Below are 15,669 nucleotides of genomic sequence, written 5' to 3' on the forward strand. Positions count from 1 at the left end.
GTATTTTTATATCTTTACAAACATACGTCACAAAGTGTCTAGGGTAACGAACGGGTCAACTCGACTGTTATCAATCTATTTCTTTGTTTACGTCTGCAACAAACTTGCTTCGTAAACTGTTATTGAGTTCTTCATTGTCCATATCAAAATATGAGTTGACTTTCACAATGTTGGACACAGTTCGATAAACATTAAAGTTTCAAGCTCAAATAAACAAAATGGTGATTCGAGTCATGAGCAACAAATGTTTTGTAGTCGTGTAGCAAAATATACATACGTGTATTTTCCTTATAGCAAAGCCACATCGGGCTATGTGCCGTGTTCACCGAACGGTTTGTTTTTGTTTTGTTGTTTTTTTTAATTTCGCGCAAAGCTACTCGAGGGCTATCTGCGTTAGGCGTCCCTAATTTTAGTGTAAGATTAGAGAGAAGGCAGCTAGTCATCACCACCCACCGCCAACTCTTGGGCTACTCTTTTACCAACAAATAGTGGTATTGACCGTAACATTATAACGCCCCCATGGCTGAAAGGGCGAGCATGTTTGGCGCGACGGAGATGCGAACCCGCGACCCTCGGATTACGAGTCGCACGCCTTAACACGCCATGCTGGGCCCCCACCGAACGGAATCAAACCGTCTGATTTTAGCATTGTAAATCCGAAGACTTACTGCTGTACCAACGAGGGACAAATGTACATGAACGAGGTATATACATATGTAGGATGTGAAAGTACAGGGTAATCAATGGCTACAAACGACAGCGATTCACCTTTTCTGGTTGTTTGTGTGATCTGATTAACTGTAGCTCTGATACAACCACGTTGCCGGAAACGAGTTCGTGTTTATTAACAATACTGCAGACTCCTAAAACATTCCACAAGGAAATATACGTAAGCATTGCGGTGTAAACAATACTTGTACTTACCTTTATTGTCAATTGTTAAGTATTTAATCCAGAAACCACTGGAAGTACACGAGTCTCTCTTGTGGCACCAGACAAAGAAACGTCTCCAAAAAATATAACGTTTTCTACTTTTAGTTTAATGAAACTTGTGAAACTTTATTAACCTTTAAATGGCAGCCATCATCAGTTGATGCTGTACCTACAACATACCAGTTGTTTAAGGGTTAACTAATGATACACAATGATACTATTTGCTTTCTGTCCAATCGAGCGACTTCAAACTTACCGCTGATCCACCCTGACATTAATAACAGACGTTTCTGTCGTGAACATATTTGGTCCAAAAATTATAAAGGAATACTTCATATTTAAATGAAAACATTAGGTTGATTAGAATATTTTCTAACTCTGTAATAACGTTTCTCTATTACAGTAATAGTTGCCATCTAGATTTGGTCGATTTTCACAATAAAACAAAAGCAAAAAATATAAAAGCCACACGCCCTTTTATCGACCATGTAGCAATGGTTATATACATATATAAATGTAAGAGAAAATACGCACTGCGAGATAAAGTTTTTATGACTGTCTTCAAAAATGTTTTATGACGTCTGATACTAAAAATACACCAGGATAATATTTCGATCATTTTTAACGTCCAAACACAATCGTCAATAACAAACAAACGATGTTTTCTATCTAGCAAAGAAGGAGTGACTGAAATATCAAACGAAACAGTTACTTATACGCACAATGGGATACAGAATCTCGTCAGAAAGCTTTAAAACTCAAGTATAGTTTTCTCCAAATTTTGAACTACTTATCAAGGGAATAGTAGCCAAGAGCACCCTCCGCCAGAAAAACTTTGTAACCTACTTAACAAGATTACCACAGAAAGATTAAACCCACGTTCAGCGACATCATCACGGCTCGATCGCTGGAACACACGATACGCAGCCTTATACGCTAATCACTAGGTCGAACCCAACCCAACACGAACACAGACAACTTACAAGTATCGTTGTTATATATTATAAACTTGTTGCTGCTTATTTAAAAACATTCTGTTTATGCGATTACGATTACATCTTGAAAATCGGGGAAATTCATTAAAACCGTGGCGCAACCTGAACTTCGCCTACAACTCTAAAACAACATTTACACGTAATACACACGAACTAAACAATCAGTATAATACAAATATTCACGGTTTAGGTATTCATGTTAAGGGCGCGGATGCATCATAAGAGTGGCAGTCAAATATTAAGAGATGGCTACGGGTTCTGTTTGCTACAGATGCCTTCAGTTACAAATTTAAAGAGGGCAAACACAGAGATTCTTTGCTTAGCGTTACGCGAATTTTGAAAACAAATCAACCCACACGCACTCTCTTCGTTGTTTAAGACTCGTAACAGTATTAAATTAATATGCACTTATACAAGCAGTTTTCTGTACATTAAAAATACTTATTTTTATTTGTGTGCTTTCGGCTCACTTACTAGATAGAATCTCCATGTTTTGTTGCGCGGTGAAAGCTGTGGTAAGTGGGCTGAAAGCACGCAAATAAAAGTATTTTAAGGTAGAGAAAAATCCGTGTATAATAAATTCAACATGTGCTCTGTTATGCGATATTCGATTATAGTATCACGCAACACAGGGACGTAAACCTTGACAAATGAAACAATATATTAAACAATCACGTGATGACAATAACTGACACCGCAAAACATTCAGGAGCGTAAAAATCTCCACAAAAAAACGTCTAAGTAACACACGCGTGTGGAAGCTAACATTATTGACAATAACAAATGTTACAAGGGAAATAATCGCTCATGTAGAATGGCAAAGGATTTTGAGATTTATCTAGACGTGATCTGTCATATAGAGTGTGAAGAAAATTCACTCTTCGATAGCATGTGTTAGTAAAGTTCTTGAATGTAAGTGAACCAGGTTTTGTTACACTCACTGTTCTTGGCTAGCGATACTGTTGTCGATGTATCAAGTATTAACAAAAATATGTACATATGATGAGAAAAAAAGTGTTCACAACTGGAAAAACACGGGTCTGTAACAAAAATTTATTAGCAACGTTTCGGGCATAAGCCCTTCGTCAGGCAGTATAAACCGTGTTTCATAGAAAAAGGTTCAGACTGAATAATTGAAGGGTTAGAATATAGAGATTTTAAATCACGTGCGTTCCGCGTGGAACACGTTAACAAAAACTGTTACAAGAAACATTGTTGAAGCGATTCTGTAAACAATACAGATAAACACAAAACAGGTACTGAAGTAAAAGAAATATTTTTGTTACAGATGTGTGTTACCAGTATTAAATACCATTTTCTTTTCTATTGTTTTTTTTTTTTGCCACGACTTACGATATTTTCTACCGTACCTGTATACGATATCGCCGATCTGTTCGACAAGGTGGTGGGTTATCACAAGAATAATAGTTGTTGTTTTTATCTCTAATATATTCTCATATAAGGCTTGATTCTGATTAAACGTACTATAACAATGACAGTCAGTAGTAAACAATACGAATAAAGAATGAGACAATATATATATATGTGTGTGTCAGTGTGTGAACCTGTCTTCTTTCTGTTGTGATAAGGATGGCATGTGGGCAATTGTAACCTGTTTCTTTATATCTCAACTAGCCTAATAAACCTCGGTATTGGACGAAAGGCTTTATTGACACAGGATATGACAGATGTAATGCGGTTGACATATTTTCAAATATTCTTTACTTTTATTCACAACATCTTAGGTGGGTGGATTTGGTGTTTCATGGCGCAAAGCAACAGGGCTACTTGCGCCACACAACATCTTAGAACAGTGTTTTATTGGATAATTCTCGTTTCCGAACCTAAATCGGAGTGATAGGAGTGACAAATCACACAGTAGGTTCGTAGCGTTTACTCTCACTAAGGTACGAATGTTAAACCATGAGAATCTGTCCAGCTAATTTGCCAAACACGTAATCTTCACTGGTTATCCCACAGACTGGGGTCACGGCTTCGAATCACCGTGGCACCAAACATGCTCGCCCTTTCGGCCATGAGGGCGTTATATTGTGACACTCAATCCCACTAATCTTTAGTAAAAGAGTAGCCCAAGAGTTGACGATGGGTGGTGATGACTATCTGCCTTCTCTCTAGTCTTACACTGCTAAATTAGGGACGGCTAGTGCTGATAGCCCTCGCGTAGTTTTGCGCGAAATTCAAAAACAAACAAACCAACAGATTGGTAGTCCACACCTCACACTAAAAACGAATGCGTTTCGTGAAAATGCAAAATTGGCTAAGTAAGGGGGGGATTCCATCCATTTCTTTCTGACATATCCAACAATATTTGCCAGATTTCAACAATCCTGTGGTAGAAGTACAAACTTCCAATACCTTTTCTCTTCTGTAGTTCCCTTTGTGGATGATATCTCTATACGCTATGTCATGGCGATACAAACTGCCTTTTTATAAAAACAGCAGGATGTCATGGTATGACAAACACCGGAAGGTAATGAAACCCCCAAAAAGTTAAGATAATACTTTGATGTAATGATATCTAAAACAGAAACAAATTATTGGTCCATTTAGATATTTTGTGTCATCATGGCAGAACATATAGAGGTATATGTTTGTTTGTTATTAAGCACAAAGCTACACAATGGACTGTATGTACTCTGCTCACCACGGGCATTGAAACCCGGATTATAGTGTCATAAGTCTGCAGACATACCGCTGTGCCTCTTGGGGCATAGGGAGTATCAACAACAGAGGAAAGTACAGAAGAAAAAATAAGGAATAAGTAGAAGACTTGTTGAGTGAGTTAGAAGTACAAATATTTGATCTAAACCATGTTTTAGTGCAATCGGTACTTTGCGCAAATTATAAGTGTAATTTGTTTTTTATGACTATAATTATGTAGTTTATATTGTCTGTTAAATGTGCATTGTGAAGTAAGGGAATATGAAAAGTACTGTCCATAATGTACGTTGGCAACAGCAACAGAGAATGTTTGTTTTGAATTTCGCACAAAGCTGCACGAGGACTATCCACGCTAGCCGTCCTTAATTTAGATTTAGCAGTGTAAGATTAGAAGGAAGGCAGCTAGTCATCACCACCCACAACCAACTCTTGGGCTACTCTTTTACCTACGAATAGTGGGATTTATCGTCAAATTATAACGCCCCCAACGGCTGAAAAGGCGAGCATGTTTGGTGCGACGGGGATTCGAACCCGCGATCCTCAGGTTACTAGTCGAACGCCTTAACCCACCTGGCCATGCCGGGCCGTCAATAAAGAATGACTAAGGAAATGAGGAATTGCCTTTAGATGTGTAACAGGAAATTGATTAGAGGGACAATGGTAAGTGGATTCCATAACGTGTGATAAGGTTACCTCGTGAATTTGGAAGAAAGTTGAAAACTAATTTTTATTAGGCTTCATAAAGCTAGGTACTTAGTGCTGACAGGTGTGTCTTAAGTACTAATATATATGTATTTTTAATGTGGTTAGATCGAAATACTATCTTAACTTCTACGGGGATTTCATTACGTAGAAGTGTCTGTCATACCAGGACGTACAGTTGGTTTTGTTGTTTAAACAAATTAATAATTATCTGTTCTATATATTCAAAAGATGACTCTCCATCCACAAGTGTTTATACGTCAATTTCATGGTGTAAATCAGTTTCTCAATACCACGTGAGTATAGTTGTAATTAAATTGTAAACACATCTGAGCTTTCCAGGAAAATGTTTTGAAAACAGTTTAGTAAAGGACCTATTACACATCCAATTCGATTCATTGTAATATTATTTTTTTCATACACAGTCTTTGCTTATTTGATGTTAAGCACAAAGCCACACAATGGGCTATCTGTGCTCTGCTCGCCACAGGTATCGAAACCCAGTTGTTAGTTAGCAGACATTACTGGGTTGGTGTTAACAACTAACTGTGAATAATACTGACAACAATATTACTATGTTAATGTTAAGAGTTAGCTGTTATTAATATTGGAAATAATGTTATTCTATTAACGTTAAAAATCAGTTATTATTAATACTGAAAATAATATTATTATGTTAATGTTAATAGTTAATTGTGATTAATGTTGACAACAATATTACTGGGTGAATGTTAACAGTTAGTTGTGATTAATGCTGACAGTAATAGTACTGGGTGAATGTTAACAGTTAGTTGTGATTAATGTTGACAGTAATAGTACTGGGTGAATGTTAACAGTTAGTTGTGATTAATGTTGACAGTAATAGTACTGGGTGAATGTTAACAGTTAGTTGTGATTAATGCTGACAGTAATAGTACTGGGTGAACGTTAACAGTTACTTGTGATTAATGCTGACAGTAATAGTACTGGGTGAACGTTAACAGTTACTTGTGATTAATGCTGACAGTAATAGTACTGGGTGAACGTTAACAGTTACTTGTGATTAATGCCGACAGTAATAGTACTGGGTGAACGTTAACAGTTACTTGTGATTAATGCGACGACAGTATTACTGTGTTAATGTTAACAGTTAGTTGTGATTAATGCTGACAGTAATAGTACTGGGTGAATGTTAACAGTTAGTTGTGATTAATGTTGACAGTAATAGTACTGGGTGAATGTTAACAGTTAGTTGTGATTAATGCTGACAGTAATAGTACTGGGTGAATGTTAACAGTTAGTTGTGATTAATGCTGACAGTAATAGTACTGGGTGAATGTTAACAGTTAGTTGTGATTAATGCTGACAGTAATAGTACTGGGTGAACGTTAACAGTTACTTGTGATTAATGCTGACAGTAATAGTACTGGGTGAACGTTAACAGTTACTTGTGATTAATGCTGACAGTAATAGTACTGGGTGAACGTTAACAGTTACTTGTGATTAATGCTGACAGTAGTATTACTGTGTTAATGCTAACAGTTAGTTGTGATTAATGCTGACAGTAATAGTACTGGGTGAATGTTAACAGTTAGTTGTGATTAATGTTGACAGTAATAGTACTGGGTGAATGTTAACAGTTAGTTGTGGTTATTGCTGACAGTAGTATTACTGTGTTAATGTTAACAGTTACTTGTGATTAATGCTGACAGTAGTATTACTGTGTTAATGTTAACAGTTAGTTGTGATTAATGCTGACAGTAATAGTACTGGGTGAATGTTAACAGTTAGTTGTGATTAATGTTGATAGTAATAGTACTGGGTGAATGTTAACAGTTAGTTGTGATTAATGCTGACAGTAATAGTACTGGGTGAATGTTAACAGTTAGTTGTGATTAATGCTGACAGTAATGGTAGTGGGTTAATCAATATTAACTTCCGATCAGAGTAATCTACTTACATCATGGGCGTCGTCAGAATTTTTTCAGGGTGAGTCGTTTCTGGAATCATTAACATATATTGGCCAAAGCAAGCCGTGAGTCAGTAGTAGACCAGAACCTGGTTCATAGCAGGTTTCAAGTCAGACAGAAGTAACACATTAGTAAATGAAGATGATTATATATATTAACTTTGTAATGTGATGTCGGCAGTTGTTGCAGCTCAATATTTTACTTCCTACCACTGAGATTTAAAAATGGGATCGTTCGCTCGTGACGACACATCCTTGCAATGCCCCTGTACTCAGATTCATACTAAAAATAAATCCGTTAACGAGTACAGCTAATTAAATATACTGATCTTATTCGTAGGTATCAGAACAACATTTACAGCGATAAATCCAATGATATATCATACGGCTCGTTCAGCTAAGGCAATTTAGCTTAGCCCTAACGATATACTGAGCTAAATATACAAAATAATCCGTGTAATAAATAATAAAAAAATGATATATATATATATAATAAAAGAATATATCTTATTTACGGAGCACATTAAATACTAGTCACTGCTTTGTTTACTGTTGTAGGTTTAATGTTAACAGTTAGTTTCGGTAATGTTGGCTGACGTTTGTTAGGGAAGGAAACATCATATTATAAATTAACGTATATAATTTCTACTTAAACATTTTACTGTACACAAGTGTATATGTACGTGTGTACATATATATATGTTGGAAGAAAGGGAAGTGAATGGTTATCTGGCAAAAGATTTAACATGTTAAAAATATACTGTCTTCATTCTAAGATTAAATGTTCTACACAGTTGACCTGTTTATGGTCAATCAACTTACATTTGTCGTGGAAAGAGCAAAATACTGCACTGAATTTGAAAACTGCTTTCTTATTCAGGAAGTTTCCTTTCTCTATGATTTAAACGTTATCCCTTTTTACCCTCTCTCTTTTTCTCATTTATTTATTTTATAAATTTGGCGCAAAGCCACACAGCGGGAATCTGAGCATATCCATCCCCAATGTGCAACTTACAGACTACAGGGACATCACCCTTTATAGACGAAAGGAAAGACATTTCGCCATCCCTAATGTGTAATTTATAGACTACAGGAGAAGCACCTAGTCAGCCTTAAGTTGTAACATATAAAGTACAGGGAAGTCACCTAGTCATCCCTAATGTGTAATTAATAGACTATAGGAAAGACATTTAGCCACTCCTAACGTGTAACTTACAAACTACAGGGAAGTCACCTAGTCATCCCTAATGTGTAATTAATAGACTATAGGAAAGACATTTAGCCACTCCTAACGTGTAACTTATAAACTACAGGGAAGTCACCTAGTCATCCTTAATGTGTAATTAATAGACTATAGGAAAGACATTTACCCATCCATAATGTGTAAGTTATAGACTACAGGAGAGGTAACTAATCATTCTTAATGTGTAATTTATAGACTACAGGAGAGGCACCTAGTCATCCATAACGTGTAACATATAAAGTACAGGAAAGTCTCCTAGCCATCCCTAATGTATAATTTATAGGCTATAGGAAAGACATTTAGCCATCCCTAATGTGTAACTTATAGACTACAGGGAAGGCACTTAGTTATCCCTAATGCATAATTTATAGATTACAGGAGAGGCACCTAGTCATTCTTAATGTGTAACTTATAGACAACAGGGAAGACATTTAGCCATCCCTAATGTGTAACTTATAAACTACAGGAAAGACACCTAGTCATTCTTAATGTGTAACTTATAGACTACAGGGAAGGCACTTAGCTGTCCCTACTGTATAGTTTATAGACTGTAGGAAAGACATTTAGCCATACCTAATGTGTAACTTATAGAGTACAGGAGAGGCACCTAGTCACCCTTAATGTGGGACTTATAAACTACAGGGAAGTCACAGTAAATACCGCCAACCCTTGGACTGATTGTTAGATTGGAAAGGTGGTTTTGACAGTCACTCTTATAGCCCACCCTCGAAGCATGTGCTTGCGGAAAATGATCACCGATGGCTCACGATCCAGGTATGCTGGCCTCTGGTCACGCCCAGTCTATTCGCTCTGTTAGATATTTGATAGTGAAAAGATCAACATGCCCGTTCAACCAAAAACCTTTACACAATATAAGATTAAGTTGCAATAAACCCTTAAAATATTAAGAACTTCTGATGAAAAGCTAAATCAGAGAAATAACCTCAAAGTAACATGAGCGTTAATGAAAACAATCTAAACTCAATGAACAGAAGTACATAATATTACAAATACATACACGGAACCCTAAATCATTTACTTCAACTCTTAAATTGTAAGCCACACAAATAAATTATAACCTTATTGACTTGATATTGTTATGTCTTGTTGTTGTTTTCAACCTTTAGACATCGATTTCTTGCACATTTATAGCAGATACACTGTAATTCATAGGATTTCAGTCTATTCAATCATGACAAGTTTAGTAACTTAACGAAATTGCGTAAATCACTTACTGAATAATATTGTTAAACTGGTTAAAACAACGTCTTAATTTGGGTGTTGCCAAACATAGTGTATAGATTTAAATAACTTACTGAGAAACTAATTTCCCAATAGTTTTATACAAAGCGAAACGTTAAAAGCAACGGACCGAAATGTTGAAAGCAACAATAATTTGAAATATTTTGGTCAAGCATCTCAAAACGAATCGATGACCTCCTTCAACAATTCCGGGAACTGGAGTACTACGTGCGCAGCTGCACGAAGCTCTCTGGTGGTTATTAAACGTATTTTCCTACGCTAATTCACTGGAAATTTTCCAATGAAACTTACTCATTAATTACTGTTGTAATTACACTTCCAAAGTTCAACACCAGGGTCTGAAATTGAAACTTTGCATAGTCATAGTTTTCAACTGAGTAAAAAACTGTCATAGAACAAAGACGTCAAAAAGGAGGATAACATTAAAACTGATAAAGTTTGTTACAAAATCAAACATAATATTTCATTATTATGACTTAAAGATCCCCCCGACGGCTCAGTGGTAAAACTCAGATCAGAACATATATCAATCACGGTGTGTGGGAAACATCCCACAGAAATGGCTACACCACCCCAACGTATGAAAGTTAAATCTTAATGAAATAATTGTGTGAGCATTTCATGTATGAAAAATGAAGGTCTAATTAACACGAAAGCGTAAACACTTTTTAACAGCAACATGTAAAGTAGCAAGAAGCACAACAATAATAAGCATTAATGATGATGCTAAACCTTCCTTATCACCAGTCAGTCCCCCACTGATACAACGGTAAGTCTACGGATTTACAACGCTAAAATCAGGCGTTCGATTCCCCTCGGTAACTCATCAGAGAGCCCGTTGTGGCTTTGCTATAAGAAAACACACATCACCAGTCAAGCCTGTACAAAATAATGTCATGACTAAGGAGGCATATATACTTATTTGATCAATACTGCCGGTAAAGAAATAATATACACAAAGTTTCAGAATGAATAAAAGTAACTGATAACTAAACTTACTTAAGCCTGATTTATATGCAGTTTGATAGAATTATAAGAAACTGAGGATTTTAAAGTTATCACAGTGGTGTAGCCAGGTTTTCCAATGAGGGAAGAGGCACAGTAACTTACAAAGCTGAAACTGATCTATATGTTTAATAAAATGGCCATTAAAACAAATAAAACATAACAGTTTAGAGAAAATTAATTTTTAGTAAATGATTAAAAGACGAGTTTATTATATACATAAAAGCTGAAAACTAACATGTGATCAATATGCCTAAACATTCAGGGAAATCAGTCCCCCTTGACAACGCCTATAAGTTATCACGGGTTGATAACGTATTTTAGACAACGATATGCGAAATCAAATACGAGGTAAAACTATATAAAATATAACCTTGGTAATAAACTAAAAATAAATGTAATAGCCTGCAACATTTGATGAATGGAAATAAATTAACAATATTTTAAAATCATTCATTCACCTAGTTTAGCAAAATCATTTTGTAAATCAACAAAATCACATTCTGTACAACAGAAAAACCAAAACTGCATTTTGTCTCAATTTCAAGCATACAAAATGAAACAAAATAATTGAAAAAATAACATTTCTAATCTACTTACCTAATGATGCATAAATACTTGGGTGAGAAACAACAGAATGCTTCTGTATTTTATTTTTAAAAACTCTACCTCACAGTGTTGTAGTGCCTTTAATATTAAAATAAACTTTCAAAATCTTTACTCGTATTTAATGACGTTCAACCGTAAGCAACACTACTTGTAAAAGCAGGTTCCACGACACACACCGATAACGTAAACAATTCTGAGCGCCATCTATTGAACATAAGTGTAACGTATATCTCCCATTACGTAGACGGACTAAGATAAAATCATCGATTTTTCTCTAAACTTCGTGCAAAGAGACACAATATACTAATTGCGCTGTAGCCATTATGGGTATCAAACCTGATTTTCAGCGTCATAAGCCCTCAGACGTTTTGTTGAGTTGATTATTACTAGTTGATGTGCAGAGATAGATAAGCAAGTTGAATACATTAATGTTTATTTGTATTCATACTGTTACGTATTACAATTTCAAATAGCTTGAAACTGAGTTCACTGATATTTTAAATTTAGAAGTTAAATAAATGTCGATATGTATTCAATTTCACACACTTCGTTGATGTCTTATCGAGGGTTCACAATGAGCAATTTAATTTCGAGTTGATGTGGGTACAATTCACTCAACAGGAAGCTACCTAGCGATCTTTGCGTTCTTCGTTGATCACACGTCGAGTTTTTTTCACCGCTGAAGTCATATAATGTATTCATAAAAATACTAATGTCCGATGTGAATCCGTTGAAGTTAAATGATTAGATGTTCGAAATTTAAAAACGTTTTTAGTCGGATATCTGAAGTTCTCGGTAATAAGTGTTAATCACAATTATAGCTTCCGAGATTTATATTATACCAGCTGTAGCAAATATGTACTGTCTCTTAGCGCGTCACATTAATAAAATTTATAGGCGTAGGGACAGTTTCTCGAAATTTCAAATTGTACATTATAGACGATACATCAATGTTTACGTACACATATATATTATTAATTTTTACACTTTAAAATATTCTACAATTTTATTGAATAGGTGAGAATTTCACAATTTAGATGACCATATCGTTGTTTCACAAACCTGAGGTTTGATACGAAACGATGAGAGCGAGACATAAGGACTAGAACCTTTTTGAAAATTCAAGAAATTGTTTGAGCAACATAAAAAGTGAATTTGGCTAGAGAAAATGATGAGTGGTTTATTAGTGTGATAGGTCTACCATGAACAGGTGGTTAGGGTGTTTGACTCGTAATCTGAGGGTCGCGGGTTTAAATCTTCTCACACCAAACATGCTTGCCTTTCAGCCACGTGAGCATTATAATGTGACGATCGATCCTACTATTCATTGGTAGATGAGTAGCTCAAAAATTGGTAGTGGATGATGATGACTAGCTGCCTTCCCTCTAGTCTTACACTGCTAAATTAGGGACGGCTAGCGAGATAGCCCTCGTGTAGGTTTGCGCAAAATAAAAAGAACAAAAAAAAACAAAGAACTATCAGTCTGTTAAGATAAATAATTATTTATACTTGTCATAAAATGTTAATATCGGGCCCATTATATATTTTAACACTGCATTTAACTGTTATGGTGTCACATGGCTTATATAAACAACGTTCCAACTACAAATGCGTTTGTTGTATCACAGCTGCTTTGATGGGTTTTATATTGAGCGAAACGCATCGTAGGCAACATATATGGCAGACTCAGTTTGAATAGAATATTATCATACATTCTTCTTAGAAAACTGTAAGTGATTGAATAAAGAGTATAGTATCAAAATATATAGTAGGTTTAATTCTAATGTCTTATGGCAAGTATAATTAATTATAATCATGCTTTGCCAGCTTAAAAAAGACAGACACGCCAAAACAGTTGCTGTCGTTATATCGTATCCTTAGTTACTTAGCAAATTTCTTGATCACTTTGTCTGTTACTTCAGTTTTGTGAATACTGAGCTTATGTTTCAACGAAGTACGTTTGTTTTTGAATTTTGCGCAAAGCTACACGAGGGCTATCTGCTGAGTTCACAGAGGGAAATTGAATTGCTGATTTTAGCGTTGTAAATCCGTAGACTTATTGCTGTACCAGCGGGTAATTGTTAAGTAGTGTTTGATTCCTAGTTCAGAAAACGTTGATAGAATCAGTTATTGATGAATCGAAAAAGTAGATATTGACCAACTCTCCCGACGACTTATTGATCCCTGTTTTCATCATACTGAGTAAAAGTATTTACAGACCTTTCAAAGTAACAGACGGCTCAGTTGTTGTAAGATTTTTTCTTTCACTTTTAAACTTTTCAGTTACGAAAAATCATGACCGTTTAACAAGAGTTGTTTGATTTATCATATGTAGTCGGTATAAATATTTTTACCCTATTGCAATATTTTTTTTCTTTTTGCATAATCTGAGCTCTTGAATGAAACACGAACTTCACCGTTGAAAATAAAATTTAAGTCACCAGCATTCAATAAGTTCAACTCGTAACTGCTCAAGTCATATCTAATAGCAATTTAGTGACGTGGAAGGTATTATATCCTTTCTATTTTTCACATTTTTCAACCAGAAAAGTGAAAGTAGGACTACTTTCACTTATGTTATTTTCCAGCTTTTATATATAATGAACTCATTTTATATAATTCACGGCAAAATACGACTATAATAAACACTGTTACAGTTGATTTGATTTGTTTTAGTGACCGTTTTAATATAAATTGGTTTCCATTTCAACTTAATTTATTGGCTCTCTCCCTTCCACGAGCGAAAAACCTGCCTACGTCACTGCTTTCAGCCAGCTTTTTTCTTTTCTTTCTTTTAATTTTCGCGCAAAGCTACACAAGGGCTATCTTCGCTAGCCATTCGACTCAGAATCCGACGGTCGTGGGTTCGACTCCCCTGCTCTTTCAGCCGTGGGGTCGTTATAATGTGACGGTCAATCCCACTATTCGTTGGTAAAAGAGTAGCCCAAGAATTGACGGTGAGTGGTGATGACTAGCTGCCTTCCCTCTAGTCTTACAGTGCCAAATTAGGGACGGCCAGCGCAGATAAGCTTCACGTAGTTTTGCGTGAAATTCAAAACAAACCACATCTAACTGCCACTCTGACGCTATTCTTGATGATGAGAACCCCACGTGAAATAAAAATGTATCTCAGAACGGCTGGTATGGGTGTTAACACTTTTACTAGTAAAGCAGAGAAAAACGTTTCGACCTTCTCTAGTCTTACACTGCTAAATTAGGGGCGGCTAGCGCAGATAGCCCTCGTGTAGCTTTGCGTGAAATTCAAATCAAACCAAACTACATCCCTAAGTGTGGGTGGTAGAGAGTTGCTTTTCATGTAATCAGTAGTTTTAAAATTATGGTCGGCAGCAGATAAGTATTACTAGCGTTACAAAATACAAATGATTTGAGAGAGGCACCTAACATCCACATAAAAGGACGGGTTTTAGTTATGGCTGAGCAGCTTGTGATAAACCCAAAAACTGACTGATCCTTATATTTCTTTTATTTCTAACCCTTCTTCAATATACAACGCGGCTGATGAAAAACATCACCGAAAATACTTACATAAAACTATAATAAGTTAGCTGAATCAGTATTTCTCAACCACCTTACTGTTTTACGGAATTTTACAAAAACAAACAGAAAATGAAAGGATATTCATACGAAAATATTAATTATTTTTAGTTCTACTTACATTTTCGTGGTACGCGACAGTTTAGGGAAGTAATGAGCTGTCTCGGGGTATCGAAAACACGGAGAAACTCCGACCTAAACTACTGTATCAATATTTATCTTTGTACCATACGCAGGCTGCTTATCTTTGCGCAATGGAACTTTTCAAAAAAGTTCCAACTGTTGATAATATAACAGGGTCTAATGTCTCTCCTTTTGAAACTAACCTAAAATTTCAAATCAAATTTAATTTGTGGGCTGATTCGATATTGTAAGTTAGCAACCATTTAAAACGTAATTGAATGAATGGACGAACCTAAATAAAGTATAATTTATGCACTTGTAATCAATAAATATTTGAAAATATAATATCAGTAAAATAAATTCTAAATTAAGGCACATAAAATAAAAGATAAGAGAATTTACGAGTACCCGGCTAGCTCAGTCGGTAAAGCATGAGATTTTTAATCTCAGGCTCATGGATTCAAACCCCACATTGGGCGAAGGTCAGATTTTTTCATTCATTACTCAGTTTAGTAATTATCAACAACTTATTATCAATTAAATTAGACGCAAAACTAATACGTCATTTATCCACGCGAGTCTTAAATTCTTTGTTAGAACCTTCAATTTAG

General features: G+C 35.6%; 1 protein-coding gene across 15 annotated transcripts in view; it reads right to left on the reverse strand.

Annotated features, from left to right (window-relative positions):
• Positions 1-11,544, reverse strand: part of LOC143252520 (growth factor receptor-bound protein 14-like) — a 119,495-nt gene extending 107,951 nt beyond the window's left edge. For 3 of the 15 annotated variants that reach the window (XM_076504778.1, XM_076504779.1, XM_076504775.1), the window contains exon 1: positions 7,252-7,492. The gene's annotated coding sequence lies outside the window, so the exon portion shown is untranslated. Of the gene's footprint in view, positions 1-7,251; positions 7,495-10,498; positions 10,616-11,371 lie in introns of those variants that run through there. The other 12 variants (XM_076504784.1, XM_076504772.1, XM_076504793.1 and 9 more) reach the window with 8 other exon arrangements.
• Positions 11,545-15,669: the final 4,125 nt, after the last annotated feature.

This window comes from Tachypleus tridentatus, chromosome 6 (genome assembly GCF_004210375.1).
Source record: "Tachypleus tridentatus isolate NWPU-2018 chromosome 6, ASM421037v1, whole genome shotgun sequence".
Classification (NCBI taxonomy): domain Eukaryota; kingdom Metazoa; phylum Arthropoda; class Merostomata; order Xiphosura; family Limulidae; genus Tachypleus; species Tachypleus tridentatus.